The sequence below is a fragment of the Vicugna pacos genome, unplaced genomic scaffold, assembly GCF_048564905.1.
Source record: "Vicugna pacos unplaced genomic scaffold, VicPac4 SAC-SAT, whole genome shotgun sequence".
Classification (NCBI taxonomy): Eukaryota; Metazoa; Chordata; class Mammalia; order Artiodactyla; family Camelidae; genus Vicugna; species Vicugna pacos.
This window is the reverse complement of record NW_027328721.1, coordinates 865,700-881,267: the sequence shown is the minus strand read 5'-3', so window position 1 is coordinate 881,267 and position 15,568 is coordinate 865,700.

The window sequence follows — 15,568 nt, the reverse complement described above, 5'->3', positions numbered from 1 at the left end:
TGAGCGTGGGGAGGTTCCACCAACGGTCGTCAGCGTGTGGGTTCTAACGGAATGCCTAAGCTCGTCTTCCCTGAGGGTTTTCCTAATGTCTCTGTGCCAGGAAATGCTAGGGGGGTTTGCAGGAATTCCCAGGGACAGAGGCTGCCTCCCCAAGATCAGGGAAGTTATTTCTTGGACTTCCCCGATGAGGGAACACCTGTGACTGAAGAGAGCTGCGTGGAGTTGTCTTTCGAGCTCCCCCACGCACTGACAATGGTTCCGGAATCCTGAGCGTGGGGAGGTTCCACCAACGGTCGGCAGCGTGTGGGTTCTAACGGAATGCCTAAGCTCGTCTCCCCTGAGGGTTTTCCTAATGTCTCTGTGCCAGGGAATGCTAGGGGTGTTTGCAGGAAATCCCAGGGTCAGAGGCTGCCTCCCCAAGGTCAAGGAAGGAATTTCTCGGACTTCCCCGAAGAGGGAACACCTGTGACTGAAGAGAGCTGCGTGGAGTTGTCTCTCGAGTTCCCCACGCACTGACAATATTTCCGGAATCCTGAGCGTGGGGAGGTTCCACCAACGGTCGGCAGCACGTGGGTTCAAACGGAATGCCTAAGCTCGTCTCCCCTGAGGGTTTTCCTAATGTCTCTGTGCTAGGGAATTCTAGGGGGGATTGCAGGAATTCCCAGGGACAGAGGCTGCCTCCCCAAAATCAGGGAAGGTATTTCTCGGACTTCCCCGTACAGGGAACACCTGTGACTGAAGAGAGCTGCGTGGAGTTGTCTCTCGAGCTCCCCCACGCACTGACAATGGTTCCGCAGTCCTGAGCGTGGGGAGGTTCCACCAACTGTCGGCAGCGCGTGGGTTCTAACGGAATGCCTAAGCTCGTCTCCCCTGAGGGTTTTCCTAATGTCTTTGTGCCAGGGAATGCTAGGGGGGTTTGCAGGAATTCCCAGTGACAGAGGATGCCTCCCAAAGATCAGTTAAAGTATTTCTCGGACTTCCCTGAATAGGGAACACATGTGACTGAAGAGAGCTGCGTGGAGTTGTCTCTCGAGCTCCCCGACGCACGGACAATGGTTCCGGAATTCTGAGCGTGGGAAGGTTCCACCAAAGGTCGGCAGCGCGTGGGTTCAAACGGAATGCCTAAGCTCGTCTCCCCTGAGGGTTTTCCTAATATCTCTGTGCCAGGGAATGCTAGGGGGGTTTGCTGGAAGCCTCAGTGGCAGAGGCTGCCTCCCCAAGTTCAGGGAAGTTATTTCTCGGACTTCCCCGAACAGGGAACACCTGTGACTGAAGAGAGATGCGTAGAGTTTTCTCTCGAGCTCCCCCACGCACTGACAATGGTTCCGGAATCCTGAGCGTGGGGAGGTTCCACCAACGGTCGGCAGCGCGTGGGTTCTAACGGAATGCCTATTCTCGTCTCCCCTGAGGGTTTTCCTAATGTCTCTGTGCCAGGCAATGCTAGGGGTGTTTACAGGAATCCCAGGGACAGAGGCTGCCTCCCCAAAATCAGGGAAGGTATTTCTCGGACTTCCCCGTACAGGGAACACCTGTGACTGAAGAGAGCTGCGTGGAGTTGTCTCTCGAGCTCCCCCACGCACTGACAATTGTTCCGGAATCCTGAGCGTGGGGAGGTTCCACCAACGGTCGGCAGCGCGTGGGTTCTAACGGAGTGCCAAAGCTCGCCTCTCCTGAGGGTTTTCCTAATGTCTCTGTGCCAGGGAATGCAAGGGGATTTGCAGGAAGTCCCAGAGGCAGAGGCTGCTCCCCAAGGTCTTGGAAGGTATTTCTCGGACTTCCCCAAGCAATGAACACCTGTGACTGAAGAGAGCTGCGTGGAGTTGTCTCTCCAGCTACCCCACGCACTGACAATTGTTCCGGAATCCTGAGCGTGGGGAGGTTCCACCAACGGTCGTCAGCGTGTGGGTTCGAACGGAATGCCTAAGCTCGTCTCCCCTGAGGGTTTTCCTAATGTCTCTGTGCCAGGGAATGCTAGGGGGGTTTGCAGGAATTCCCAGGGACAGAGGCTGCCTCCCCAAGATCAGGGAAGTTATTTCTCGGACTTCCCCGACGATGGAACACCTGTGACTGAAGAGAGCTGCGTGGAGTTATCTTTCGAGCTCCCCCACGCACTGACAATGGTTCCGGAATCCTGAGCGTGGGGAGGTTCCACCAACGGTCGGCAGCGCGTGGGTTCTAACGGAATGCCTAAGCTCGTCTCCCCTGAGGGTTTTCCTAATGTCTCTGTGCCAGGGAATGCTAGGGGGGTTTGCAGGAAATCCCAAGGTCAGAGGCTGCCTCCCCAAGGTCAAGGAAGGAATTTCTCGGACTTCCCCGAAGAGGGAACACCTGTGACTGAAGAGAGCTGCGTGGAGTTGTCTCTCGAGCTCCCCCACGCACTGACAATGATTCCGGAATCCTGAGCGTGGGGAGGTTCCACCAACGGTCCGCAGCGCGTGGGTTCTAATGGAATGCCTAAGCTCGCCTCCCCTGAGGGTTTTCCTAATGTCTCTGTGCCAGGGAATGCTAGGTGGTTTGCAGGAAGTCCCAGAGGCAGAGGCTGCACCCCAAGGTCATGGAAGGTATTTCTCGGACTTCCACGTGCAGGGAACACCTGTGACTGAAGAGAGCTGCGTGGAGTTGTCTCTCGAGCTCCCCCACACACTGACAATGGTTCCGGAATCCTGAGCGTGGGGAGGTTCCACCAACGGTCGGCAGCGCGTGGGTTCTAACGGAATGCTTAAGCTCGTCTCCCCTGAGGGTTTTCCTAATGTCTCTGTGCCAGGGAATGCTAGGGGTGTTTGCAGGAAGTCCCAGGGACAGAGGCTGCCTCCACAAGCTCAGGGAAGGTATTTCTTGGACTTCCCCGAACAGGGAACACCTGTGACTGAAGAGAGCTGCAAGGAGTTGTCTCTCGTGTTCCCCCACACACACACAATGGTTCCGGAATCCTGAGCGTGGGGAGGTTCCACCAACGGGCGGCAGCGCGTGGGTTCTAACGGAATGCCTAAGCTCGCCTCCCCTGAGGGTTTTCCTAATGTCTCTGTGCCAGGGAATGCTAGGTGGTTTGCAGGAAGTCCCAGAGGCAGAGGCTGCTCCCCAAGTTCATGGAAGGTATTTCTCGGACTTCCACGTGCAGGGAACACCTGTGACTGAAGAGAGCTGCAAGGAGTTGTCTCTCGTGTTCCCCCACACACACACAATGGTTCCGGAATCCTGAGCGTGTGGAGGTTCCACCAACGGTCGGCAGCGCGTGGGTTCTAACGGAATGCCTAAGCTCGTCTCCCGTGAGGGTTTTTCTAATGTCTCTGTGCCAGGCAATGCTAGGGGATTTTGCAGGAAGTCCCAGTGAAAGAGGAAGACTCCCCAAGGTCAGGGAATTTATTTCTCAGACTTCCCCGAGCAGGGAACACCTGTGACTTAAGCGAGCTGCGTGGAGTTGTCTCTCGAGTTCCCCACGCACTGACAATGTTTCCGGAATCCTGAGCGTGGGGAGGTTCCACCAACGGTCGGCAGCGCGTGGGTTCTAACGGAATGCCTAAGCTCGTCTCCCCTGAGGGTTTTCCTAATGTCTCTGTGCTAGGGAATTCTAGGGGGGATTGCAGGAATTCCCAGGGACAGAGGCTGCCTCCCCAAAATCAGGGAAGGTATTTCTCGGACTTCCCCGTACAGGGAACTCCTGTGACTGAAGAGAGCTGCGCGGAGTTGTCTCTCGAGCTCCCCACGCACCTACAATGTTTCCGGAATCCTGAGAGTGGGGAGGTTCCTCCAACGGTCGGCAGCGCGTGTGTTCTAACGGAATGCCTAAGCTCGTCTCCCCTGAGGGTTTTCCTAATGTCTCTCTGCCAGGGAATGCTAGGGGGGTTTGCAGGAACTCCCAGGGACAGAGGCTGCCTCCCCAAGTTCAGGGAAGGTATTTCTCAGACTTCCCCGAACAGGGAACACCTGTGACTGAAGAGAGCTGCGTGGAGTTGTCTCTCGAGCTCCCTCACGCACTGACAATGGATCCGGAATCTTGAGCATGGGGAGGTTCCACCAACGGTCGGCAGCGCGTGGGTTCTAACGGAATGCCTATTCTCGTCTCCCCTGAGGGTTTTCCTAATGTCTCTGTGCCAGGCAATGCTAGGGGTGTTTACAGGAATCCCAGGGACAGAGGCTGCCTCCCCAAAATCAGGGAAGGTATTTCTCGGACCTCCCCGTACAGGGAACACCTGTGACTGAAGAGAGCTGCGTGGAGTTGTCTCTCGAGCTCCCCCACGCACTGACAATTGTTCCGGAATCCTGAGCGTTGGGAGGTTCCACCAACGGTCGGCAGCGCGTGGGTTTTAACGGAGTGCCAAAGCTCGCCTCTCCTGAGGGTTTTCCTAATGTCTTTGTGCCAGGGAATGCTAGGGGATTTGCAGGAAGTCCCAGAGGCAGAGGCTGCTCCCCAAGGTCTTGGAAGGTATTTCTCGGACTTCCCCAAGCAGGGAACACCTGTGACTGAAGAGAGCTGCGTGGAGTTGTCTCTCGAGCTCCCCCACGCACTGACATTTGTTCCGGAATCCTGAGCGTGGGGAGGTTCCACCAACGGTCGTCAGCGTGTGGGTTCTAACGGAATGCCTAAGCTCGTCTTCCCTGAGGGTTTTCCTAATGTCTCTGTGCCAGGGAATGCTAGGGGTGTTTGCAGGAAATCCCAGGGTCAGAGGCTGCCTCCCCAAGGTCAAGGAAGGAATTTCTCGGACTTCCCCGAAGAGGGAACACCTGTGACTGAAGAGAGCTGCGTGGAGTTGTCTCTCGAGTTCCCCACGCACTGACAATATTTCCGGAATCCTGAGCGTGGGGAGGTTCCACCAACGGTCAGCAGCACGTGGGTTCAAACGGAATGCCTAAGCTCGTCTCCCCTGAGGGTTTTCCTAATGTCTCTGTGCTAGGGAATTCTAGGGGGGATTGCAGGAATTCCCAGGGACAGAGGCTGCCTCCCCAAAATCAGGGAAGGTATTTCTCGGACTTCCCCGTACAGGGAACACCTGTGACTGAAGAGAGCTGCGTGGAGTTGTCTCTCGAGCTCCCCCACGCACTGACAATGGTTCTGCAGTCCTGAGCGTGGGGAGGTTCCACCAACTGTCGGCAGCGCGTGGGTTCTAACGGAATGCCTAAGCTCGTCTCCCCTGAGGGTTTTCCTAATGTCTTTGTGCCAGGGAATGCTAGGGGGGTTTGCAGGAATTCCCAGTGACAGAGGATGCCTCCCAAAGATCAGTTAAAGTATTTCTCGGACTTCCCTGAATAGGGAACACATGTGACTGAAGAGAGCTGCGTGGAGTTGTCTCTCGAGCTCCCCGACGCACGGACAATGGTTCCGGAATTCTGAGCGTGGGAAGGTTCCACCAACGGTCGGCAGCGCGTGGGTTCAAACGGAATGCCTAAGCTCGTCTCCCCTGAGGGTTTTCCTAATATCTCTGTGCCAGGGAATGCTAGGGGGGTTTGCTGGAAGCCTCAGTGGCAGAGGCTGCCTCCCCAAGTTCAGGGAAGTTATTTCTCGGACTTCCCCGAACAGGGAACACCTGTGACTGAAGAGAGATGCGTAGAGTTGTCTCTCGAGCTCCCCGACGCACTGACAATGGTTCCGGAATCCTGAGCGTGGGGAGGTTCCACCAACGGTCGGCAGCGCGTGGGTTCTAACGGAATGCCTATTCTCGTCTCCCCTGAGGGTTTTCCTAATGTCTCTGTGCCAGGCAATGCTAGGGGTGTTTACAGGAATCCCAGGGACAGAGGCTGCCTCCCCAAAATCAGGGAAGGTATTTCTCGGACTTCCCCGTACAGGGAACACCTGTGACTGAAGAGAGCTGCGTGGAGTTGTCTCTCGAGCTCCCCCACGCACTGACAATTGTTCCGGAATCCTGAGCGTGGGGAGGTTCCACCAACGGTCGGCAGCGCGTGGGTTCTAACGGAGTGCCAAAGCTCGCCTCTCCTGAGGGTTTTCCTAATGTCTCTGTGCCAGGGAATGCTAGGGGATTTGCAGGAAGTCCCAGAGGCAGAGGCTGCTCCCCAAGGTCTTGGAAGGTATTTCTCGGACTTCCCCAAGCAGGGAACACCTGTGACTGAAGCGAGCTGCGTGGAGTTGTCTCTCGAGTTCCCCACGCACTGACAATGTTTCCGGAATCCTGAGCGTGGGGAGGTTCCACCAACGGTCTGCAGCACGTGGGTTCAAACGGAATGCCTAAGCTCGTCTCCCCTGAGGGTTTTCCTAATGTCTCTGTGCTAGGGAATTCTAGGGGGGATTGCAGGAATTCCCAGGGACAGAGGCTGCCTCCCCAAAATCAGGGAAGGTATTTCTCGGACTTCCCCGTACAGGGAACACCTGTGACTGAAGAGAGCTGCGTGGAGTTGTCTCTCGAGCTCCCCCACGCAGTGACAATGGTTCCGGAATCCTGAGCGTGGGGAGGTTCCACCAACGGTCGGCAGCGCGTGGGTTCTAACGGAATGCCTAAGCTCGTCTCCCCTGAGGGTTTCCCTAATGTCTTTGTGCCAGGGAATGCTAGGGGGGTTTGCAGGAATTCCCAGTGACAGAGGATGCCTCCCAAAGATCAGTTAAAGTATTTCTCGGACTTCCCTGAATAGGGAACACATGTGACTGAAGAGAGCTGCGTGGAGTTGTCTCTCGAGCTCCCCGACGCACGGACAATGGTTCCGGAATCCTGAGCGTGGGGAGGTTCCACCAACGGTTGGCAGCGCGTGGGTTCTAACCGAATGCCTAAGCTCGTCTCCCCTGAGGCTTTTCCTAATGTCTCTGTGCCAGGGAATGCTAGGGTGTTTGCAGGAAATCCCAGTGACAGAGGCTGCCTCCCCAAGCTCAGGGAAGTTATGTCTCGGACTTCCCCGAACAGGGAACACCTGTGACTGAAGAGAGCTGCGTGGAGTTTTCTCTCGAGCTCCACCACGCACTGACAATGGTTGCGGAATCCTGAGCGTGGGGAGGTTCCACCAATGGGCGGCAGCGCGTGGGTTCTAATGGAATGCCTTATCTTGACTCCCCTGAGTGTTTTCCTAATGTCTCTGTGCCAGGGAATGCTAGGGGGGTTTGCAGGAAGTCCCAGTGACAGAGGCTGCCTCCCCAAGTTCAGGGAAGATTTTTCTCGGACTTCCCCGAAGAGGGAACACCTGTGACTGAAGAGAGCTGCGTGGAGTTGTCTCTCGAGCTCCCCACGCACTGACAATTTTTCCGGAATCCTGAGCGTGTGGAGGTTCCACCAACGTTCGGCAGCGGGTGGGTTCTAACGGAATGCCTAAGCTCATCTCCCCTGAGGGTTTTCCTAATGTCTCTTTGCCAGGGAATGCTAGGGGGGTTTGCAGGAAGTCCCAGGGACAGAGGCTGACTCCCCAAGGTCAGGGAAGGTATTTCTCGGAATTCCCCGTACAGGGAACACCTGTGACTGAAGAGAGCTGCGTGGAGTTGTCTCTCGAGCTCCCCCACGCACTGACAATGGTTCCGGAATCCTGAGCGTGGGGAGGTTCCAACAACGGTCGGCAGCGCGTGGGTTCTAACGGAATGCCTAAGCTCTTCTCCCCTGAGGGTTCTCCTAATGTCTCTGTGCCAGGGAATGCTAGGGGGGTTTGCAGGAAGTCCCAGTGACAGAGGCCGCCTCCCCAAGTTCAGGGAAGGTGTTTCTCAGACTTCCCCGAACAGGAACACCTGTGACTGAAGAGAGCTGCGTGGAGTTGTCTCTCGAGCTCCCCCACGCACTGACAATGGTTCTGGAATCCTGAGCGTGGGGAGGTTCCACCAACGGTCGGCAGCGCGTGGGTTCTAACGGAATGCCTAAGCTCGTCTCCCCTGAGGGTTTTCCTAATGTCTCTGTGCCAGGGAATGCTAGAGGGGTTTGCAGGAAGTCCCAGTGAAAGAGGCTGCTTCCCCAAGGTCAGCGAAGTTATTTCTCTGACTTCCCGGAACAGGGAACACATGTGACTGAAGAGAGCTGCGTGGAGTTGTCTCTCGAGCTCCCCCACGCACTGACAATGGTTCCGGAATCCTGAGCGATTGGAGGTTCCACCAACGGTCGGCAGCGCGTGGGTTCTAACGGAATGCCTAAGCTCGTCTCCCCTGAGGGTTTTCCTAATGTCTCTGTGCCAGGGAATGCTAGGGGGGTTTGCAGGAAGTCCCAGGGACAGAGGCTGCATCCCCAAGGTCAGGGACGGTAATTCTCGGACTTCCCCGGACAGGGAACACCTGTGAATGAAGAAGATGCGTGGAGTTGTCTCTCGAGGTCCCCCACGCACTGACAATGGTACCGGAATCCTAAGCGTGGGGAGGTTCCACCAACGGTCGGCAGCGCGTGGGTTCTAACGGAATGCCTGAGCTCGTCTCCCCTGAGGGTTTTCCTATTGTCTCTGTGCCAGGGAATGCTAGGGGGGTTTACAGGGAATCCCACGGAAAGAGGCTGCCTCCCCAAGTAAAGGGAAGTTATTTCTCGGACTTCCCCGAACAGGGAACACCTCTGACTGAAGAGAGCTGCGTGGAGTTGTCTCTCGAGCTCCCCCACGCACTGACAATGGTTCCGGAATCCTGGGCGTGGGGAGGTTCCACCAACGGTCGGCAGCGCATGGGTTCTAACGGAATGCCTAAGCTCGTCTCCCCTGAGGGTTTTCCTAATGTCTCTGTGCCAGGGAATGCTAGGGGTGTTTGCAGGAAGTCCCAGTGACAGAGGCTGCTTCCCCAAGGTCAGGGAAGTTATTTCTCGGACTTCCCCGAACAGGGAACACATGTGACTGAAGAGAGCTGCGTGGAGTTGTCTCTCGAGCTCCCCCACGCACTGACAATGGTTCCGGAATCCTGAGCGTGGGGAGGTTCCACCAACGGTCGGCAGCGCGTGGGTTCTAACAGAATGCCTAAGCTCGTCTCCCCTGTGAGTTTTCCTAATGTCTCTGTGCCAGGGAATGCCAGGGGTGTTTGCAGGAAGTTCCAGTGACAGAGGCTGCCTCCCCAAGTTCAGGGAAGTTATTTCTCGGACTTCCCCGATCAGGGAACACCTGTGACTGAAGAGAGCTGCGTGGAGATGTCTCTCGAGCTCCCCCACGCACTGACAATGGTTCCGGAATCCTGAGCATGGGGAGGTTCCACCAACGGTCGGCAGCGCGTGGGTTCTAACGGAATGCCTAAGCTCGTCTCCCCTGAGAGTTTTCCTAATGCCTCTGTGCCAGCGAATGCTAGGGGTGTTTGCAGGAATTCCCAGGGACAGAGGCTGCATCCCCAAGTTCAGGGAAAGTTTTTCTCACACTTCCCTGAACAGGGAACACCTGTGACTGAAGAGAGCTGCGTGGAGTTGTCTCTCGAGCTCCCCCACGCACTAACAATGGTTCCGGAATCCTGAGCGTGGGGAGGTTCCACCAACGGTCGGCAGCGCGTGGGTTCTATCGGAATGCCTAAGCTCGTCTCCCCTGAAGGTTTTCCTAATGTCTCTGTGCCAGGGAATGCTCAGGGGATTTGCAGGAAGTCCCAGGGACAGAGGCTGCCTCCCCAAGTTCAGGGACGGTATTTCTCGGACTTCCCCGAACACGGAACACCTGTGACTGAAGAGAGCTGCGTGGAGTTGTCTCTCGAGCTCCCCCAAGCACTGACAATGGTTCCGGAATCCTGAGCATGGGGAGGTTCCACCAACCGTCGGCAGCGCGTGGGTTCTAACGGAATGCCTAAGCTCGTCTCCCCTGAGCGTTTTCCAAATATCTCTGTGCCAGGGAATGCTAGGGGGGTTTGCAGGAAGTCCCAGTGACAGAGGCTGCCTCCCCAAGGACAGGGACGATATTTCTCGGACTTCCCCGAACAGCGAACACCTGTGAATAAAGAGAGCTGCGTGGAGTTGTCTCTCGAGCTCCCCCACGCACTGACAATGTTTCCGGAATCCTGAGCGTGGGGAGGTTCCACCAACGGTCGGCAGCGCGTGGGTTCTAACGGAAAGCCTAAGCTCATCTCCACTGAGGGTTTTCCTAATGTCTCTGTGCCAGGGAATTCTAGGGGGGTTTGCAGGAAGTCCCAGGGACAGAGGCTGCGTTCCCAACGTCAGGGAAGGTATTTCTCGGACTTCCCCGAACAGGGAACACCTGTGACTGAAGAGAGCTGCGTGGAGTTGTCTCTCGAGCTCCCCCACACACGGACAATGTTTCCGGAATCCTGAGCGTGGGGAGGTTCCACCAACGGTCGGCAGCGCGTGGGTTCTAACGGAATGCCTAAGCTCGTCTTCCCTGAGGGTTTTCCTAATGTCTCTGTGCCAGGGAATGCTATGGGGGTTTGCCGGAAGTCCCAGTGACAGAGGCTGCCTCCCCAAGTTCAGGGCAGGTATTTCTCGGACTTCCCCGAACAGGGAACACCTGTGAATGAAGAGAGCTGCGTGGAGATGTCTCTCGAGCTCCCACACGCACTGACAATGGTTCCGGAATCCTGAGCGTGGGGAGGTTCCACCAACGGTCGGCAGCGCGTGAGTTCTAACGGAATGCATAAGCTCGTCTCCCCTGAGGGTTTTCCTAATGTCTCTGTGCCAGGGAATGCTAGGGGGGTTTGCAGGAAGTGCCAGGGACCGAGGCTGCCTCCCCAAGATCAGGGAAGGTATTTCTCGGACTTCCCCGAACAGGGAACACCTGTGACTGAAGAGAGCTGCGTGGAGTTGTCTCTCGAGCTCCCCCACGCACTTGACAACGGTTCCGGAATCCTGAGCGTGGGGAGGTTCCGCCAACGGTCGGCAGCGTGTGGGTTCTAACGGAATGCCTAAGCTCGTCTCCCCTGAGGGTTTTCCTAATGTCTCTGTGCCAGGAAATGCTAGGGGGGTTTGCAGGAAGTCCCAGTGACAGAGGCTGCCTCCCCAAGTTCAGGGCAGGTATTTCTCGGACTTCCCCGAACAGGGAACACCTGTGACAGAAGAGAGCTGCGTGGAGTTGTCTCTCGAGCTCCCCCACGCACTGACAATGGTTCCGGAATCCTGAGCGTGGGGAGGTTGCACCAAAGGTCGGCAGCGCTTGGGTTCTAACAGAATGCCTATGCTCACCTACCCTGAGGATTTTCCTAATGTCTCTGTGCCAGGGAATGCTAGGGGGGTTTGCAGGAAGTTCCAGGGACAGAGGCTGCCTCCCCAAGCTCAGGGAAGTTATTTCTCGGACTTCCCCGAACAGGGAACACCTGTGACTGAACAGAGCTGCGTGGAGTTGTCTCTCGAGCTCCCCCACGCACTGACAATGGTTCCGCAATCCTGAGCGTGGGGAGGTTCTACCAACGGTCAATGCTCGTGGGTTCTAATGGAATGCCTAAACTCGTCTCCCCTGAAGGTTTTCCTAATATCTCTGTGCCAGGGAATGCTAGGGGGGTTTGCAGGAAGTCCCAGGGACAGAGGCTGCCTCCCCAAGGTCAGGGACGCTATTTATCGGACTTCCACGTACAGAGAACACCTGTGACTGAAGAGAACTTCGTGGAGTTGTCTCTCGAGCTCCCCCACGCACTGACAATGTTTCCGGAATCCTGAGCGTGGGGAGGTTCCACCAACGGTCGGCAGCGTGTGGGTTCTAACGGAATGCCTAAGCTCGTCTTCCCTGAGGGTTTTCCTAATGTCTCTGTGCCAGGGAATGCTATGGGTGTTTGCAGGAAGTCCAAGTGACAGAGGCTGCCTCCCCAAGTTCAGGGCAGGTATTTCTCGGACTTCCCCGAACAGGGAACACCTGTGAATGAAGAGAGCTGCGTGGAGATGTCTCCCGAGCTCCCACACGCACTGACAATGGTTCCTGAATCCTGAGCGTGGGGAGGTTCCACCAACGGTCGGCAGCGCGTGAGCTCTAACGGAATCCTTAAGCTCGTCTCCCCTGAGGGTTTTCCTAATGTCTCTGTGCCAGGGAATGCTTGGGGTTTTGCAGGAAGTCCCAGGGACAGAGGCTGCCGACCCAAGATCAGGGAAGGTATTTCTCGGACTTCCCCGAACAGGGAACACCTGTGACTGAAGAGAGCTGCGTGGAGTTGTCTCTCGAACTCCCCCACGCACTGACAATGGTTCCGCAATCCTGAGCGTGGGGAGGTTCCACCAACGGTCGGCAGCGCGTGGGTTCTAACGGAATGCCTAAGCTCGTCTCCCCTGAGGGTTTTCCTAATATCTCTGTGCCAGGGATTGCTGGGGGGGTTTGCAGGAAGTCCCAGGGACAGAGGCTGCCTCCCCAAGCTCAGGGAAGGTATTTCTCGGACTTCCCCGAACAGGGAACACCTGTGACTGAAGAGAGCTGCGTGGATTTGTCTCTCGAGCTCCCCCACGCACTGACAATGGTTCCGGAATCCTGAGCGTGGGGAGGTTCCACCAACGGTCGGCAGCGCGTCGGTTCTAACGGAAAGCCTAAGCTCGTCTCCCCTGAGGGTTTTCCTAATGTCTCTGTGCCAGGGAATGCTAGGGGGGTTTGCAGGAAGTCCCAGGGACAGAGGCTGCGTTCCCAACGTCAGGGAAGGTATTTCTTGGACTTCCCCGATCAGGGAACACCTGTGACTGAAGAGAGCTGCGTGGAGTTGTCTCTCGAGCTCCCCCACGCACGGACAATGTTTCCGGAATCCTGAGCGTGGGGAGGTTCCACCAACGGTCGGCAGCGTGTGGGTTCTAACGGAATGCCTAAGCTCGTCTTCCCTGAGGGTTTTCCTAATGTCTCTGTGCCAGGGAATGCTATGGGGCTTTGCCGGAAGTCCCAGTGACAGAGGCTGACTCCCCAAGTTCAGGGCAGGTATTTCTCGGACTTCCCCGAACAGGGAACACCTGTGAATGAAGAGAGCTGCGTGGAGATGTCTCTCGAGCTCCCACACGCACTGACAATGGTTCCGGAATCCTGAGCGTGGGGAGATTCCACCAACGGTCGGCAGCGCGTGAGTTCTAACGGAATGCATAAGCTCGTCTCCCCTGAGGGTTTTCCTAATGTCTCTGTGCCAGGGAATGCTAGGGGGGTTTGCAGGAAGTCCCAGGGACCGAGGCTGCCTCCCCAAGATCAGGGAAGGTATTTCTCGGACTTCCCCGAACAGGGAACACCTGTGACTGAAGAGAGCTGCGTGGAGTTGTCTCTCGAGCTCCCCCACGCACTTGACAACGGTTCCGGAATCCTGAGCGTGGGGAGGTTCCACCAACGGTCGGCAGTGCGTGGGTTCTAACGGAATGCCTAAGTTCATCTCCCCTTAGGGTTTTCCTAATGTCTCTGTTCCAGGGAATGCTAGTGGTGTTTGCAGGAAGTCCCAGGGACAGAGGCTGCGTTACCAAGGTCAGGGCAGTTACTTCTCGGACTTTTCCGAACAGGGAACACCTGTGTCTGAAGAGAGCTGCGTGGAGTTGTCTCTCGAGCTCCCCCACGCATTGACAATGGTTCCGGAATCCTGAGCGTGGGGAGGTTCCGCCAACGGTCGGCAGCGTGTGGGTTCTAACGGAATGCCTAAGCTCGTCTCCCCTGAGGGTTTTCCTAATGTCTCTGTGCCAGGAAATGCTAGGGGGGTTTGCAGGAAGTCCCAGTGACAGAGGCTGCCTCCCCAAGTTCAGGGCAGGTATTTCTCGGACTTCCCCGAACAGGGAACACCTGTGACTGAAGAGAGCTGCGTGGAGTTGTCTCTCGAGCTCCCCCACGCACTGACAATGGTTCCGGAATCCTGAGCGTGGGGAGGTTGCACCAAAGTTCGGCAGCGCTTGGGTTCTAACGGAATGCCTATGCTCATCTACCCTGAGGATTTTCCTAATGTCTCTGTGCCAGGGAATGCTAGGGGGGTTTGCAGGAAGTTCCAGGGACAGAGGCTGCCTCCCCAAGCTCAGGGAAGTTATTTCTCGGACTTCCCCGAACAGGGAACACCTGTGACTGAACAGAGCTGCGTGGAGTTGTCTCTCGAGCTCCCCCACGCACTGACAATGGTTCCGCAATCCTGAGCGTGGGGAGGTTCTACCAACGGTCAATGCTCGTGGGTTCTAATGGAATGCCTAAACTCGTCTCCCCTGAAGGTTTTCCTAATATCTCTGTGCCAGGGAATGCTAGGGGGGTTTGCAGGAAGTCCCAGGGACAGAGGCTGCCTCCCCAAGGTCAGGGACGCTATATCTCGGACTTCCACGTACAGGGAACACCTGTGACTGAAGAGAGCTTCGTGGAGTTGTCTCTCGAGCTCCCACACGCACTGACAATGGTTCCGGAATCCTGAGCGTGGGGAGGTTCCACCAACGGTCGGCAGCGCGTGAGTTCTAACGGAATGCATAAGCTCGTCTCCCCTGAGGGTTTTTCTAATGTCTCTGTGCCAGGGAATGCTAGGGGGGTTTGCAGGAATTCCCAGTGACAGTGGATGCCTCCCAAAGATCAGTTAAAGTATTTCTCGGACTTCCCTGAATAGGGAACACCTGTGACTGAAGAGAGCTGCGTGGAGTTGTCTCTCGAGCTCCCCCATGCACTGACAATGGTTCCGGAATCCTAAGCGTGGGGAGGTTCCACCAACGGTCGGCAGCGCGTGGGTTCTAACGGAATGCCTAAGCTCTTCTCCCCTGAGGGTTTTCCTAATGTCTCTGTGCCAGGGAATGCTAGGGGGGTTTGCAGGAAGTCCCAGTGAGAGAGGCCGCCTCCCCAAGTTCAGGGAAGGTGTTTCTCGGACTTCCAAGAACAGGAAACACCTGTGACTGAAGAGAGCTGTGTGGAGTTGTCTCTCGAGCTCCCCCACGCACTGACAATGGTTCCGGAATCCTGAGCGATGGGAGGTTCCACCAACGGTCGGCAGCGCGTGGGTTCTAACGGAATACCTAAGCTCGTCTCCCCTGAGGGTTTTCCTAATGTCTCTGTGCCAGGGAATGCTAGGGGGGTTTGCAGGAAGTCCCAGGGACAGAGGCTGCCTCCCCAAGGTCAGGGACGGTAATTCTCGGACTTCCCCGGACAGGGAACACCTGTGAATGAAGAAGATGCGTGGAGTTGTCTCTCGAGGTCCCCCACGCACTGACAATGGTACCGGAATCCTGAGCGTGGGGAGGTTTCACCAAAGGTCGGCAGCGCGTGCGTTCTAACGGAATGCCTAAGCTCGTCTACCCTGAGGGTTTTCCTATTGTCTCTGTGCCAGGGAATGCTAGGGGGATTTGCAGGAAGTCCCAGGGAAAGAGGCTGCCTCCCCAAGTAAAGGGAAGTTATTTCTCGGACTTCCCCGAACAAGAACACCTGTGACTGAAGAGAGCTGCGTGGAGTTGTCTCTCGAGCTCCCCCACGCACTGACAATGGTTTCGGAATCCTGGGCGTGGGGAGGTTCCACCAACGGTCGGCAGCGCGTGGGTTCTAACGGAATGCCTAAGCTCGTCTCCCCTGAGGGTTTTCCTAATGTCTCTGTGCCAGGGAATGCTAGGGGGGTTTGCAGGAAGTCCCAGTGACAGAGGCTGCTTCCCCAAGGTCAGGGAATTTATTTCTCGGACTTCCCCGAACAGGGAACACATGTGACTGAAGAGAGCTGCGTGGAGTTGTCTCTCGAGCTCCCCCACGCACTGACAATGGTTCCGGAATCCTGAGCGTGGGGAGGTTCCACCAACGGTCGGCAGCGCGTGGGTTCTAACAGAATGCCTAAGCTCGTCTCCCCTGAGGGTTTTCCTAATGTCTCTGTGCCAGGGAATGC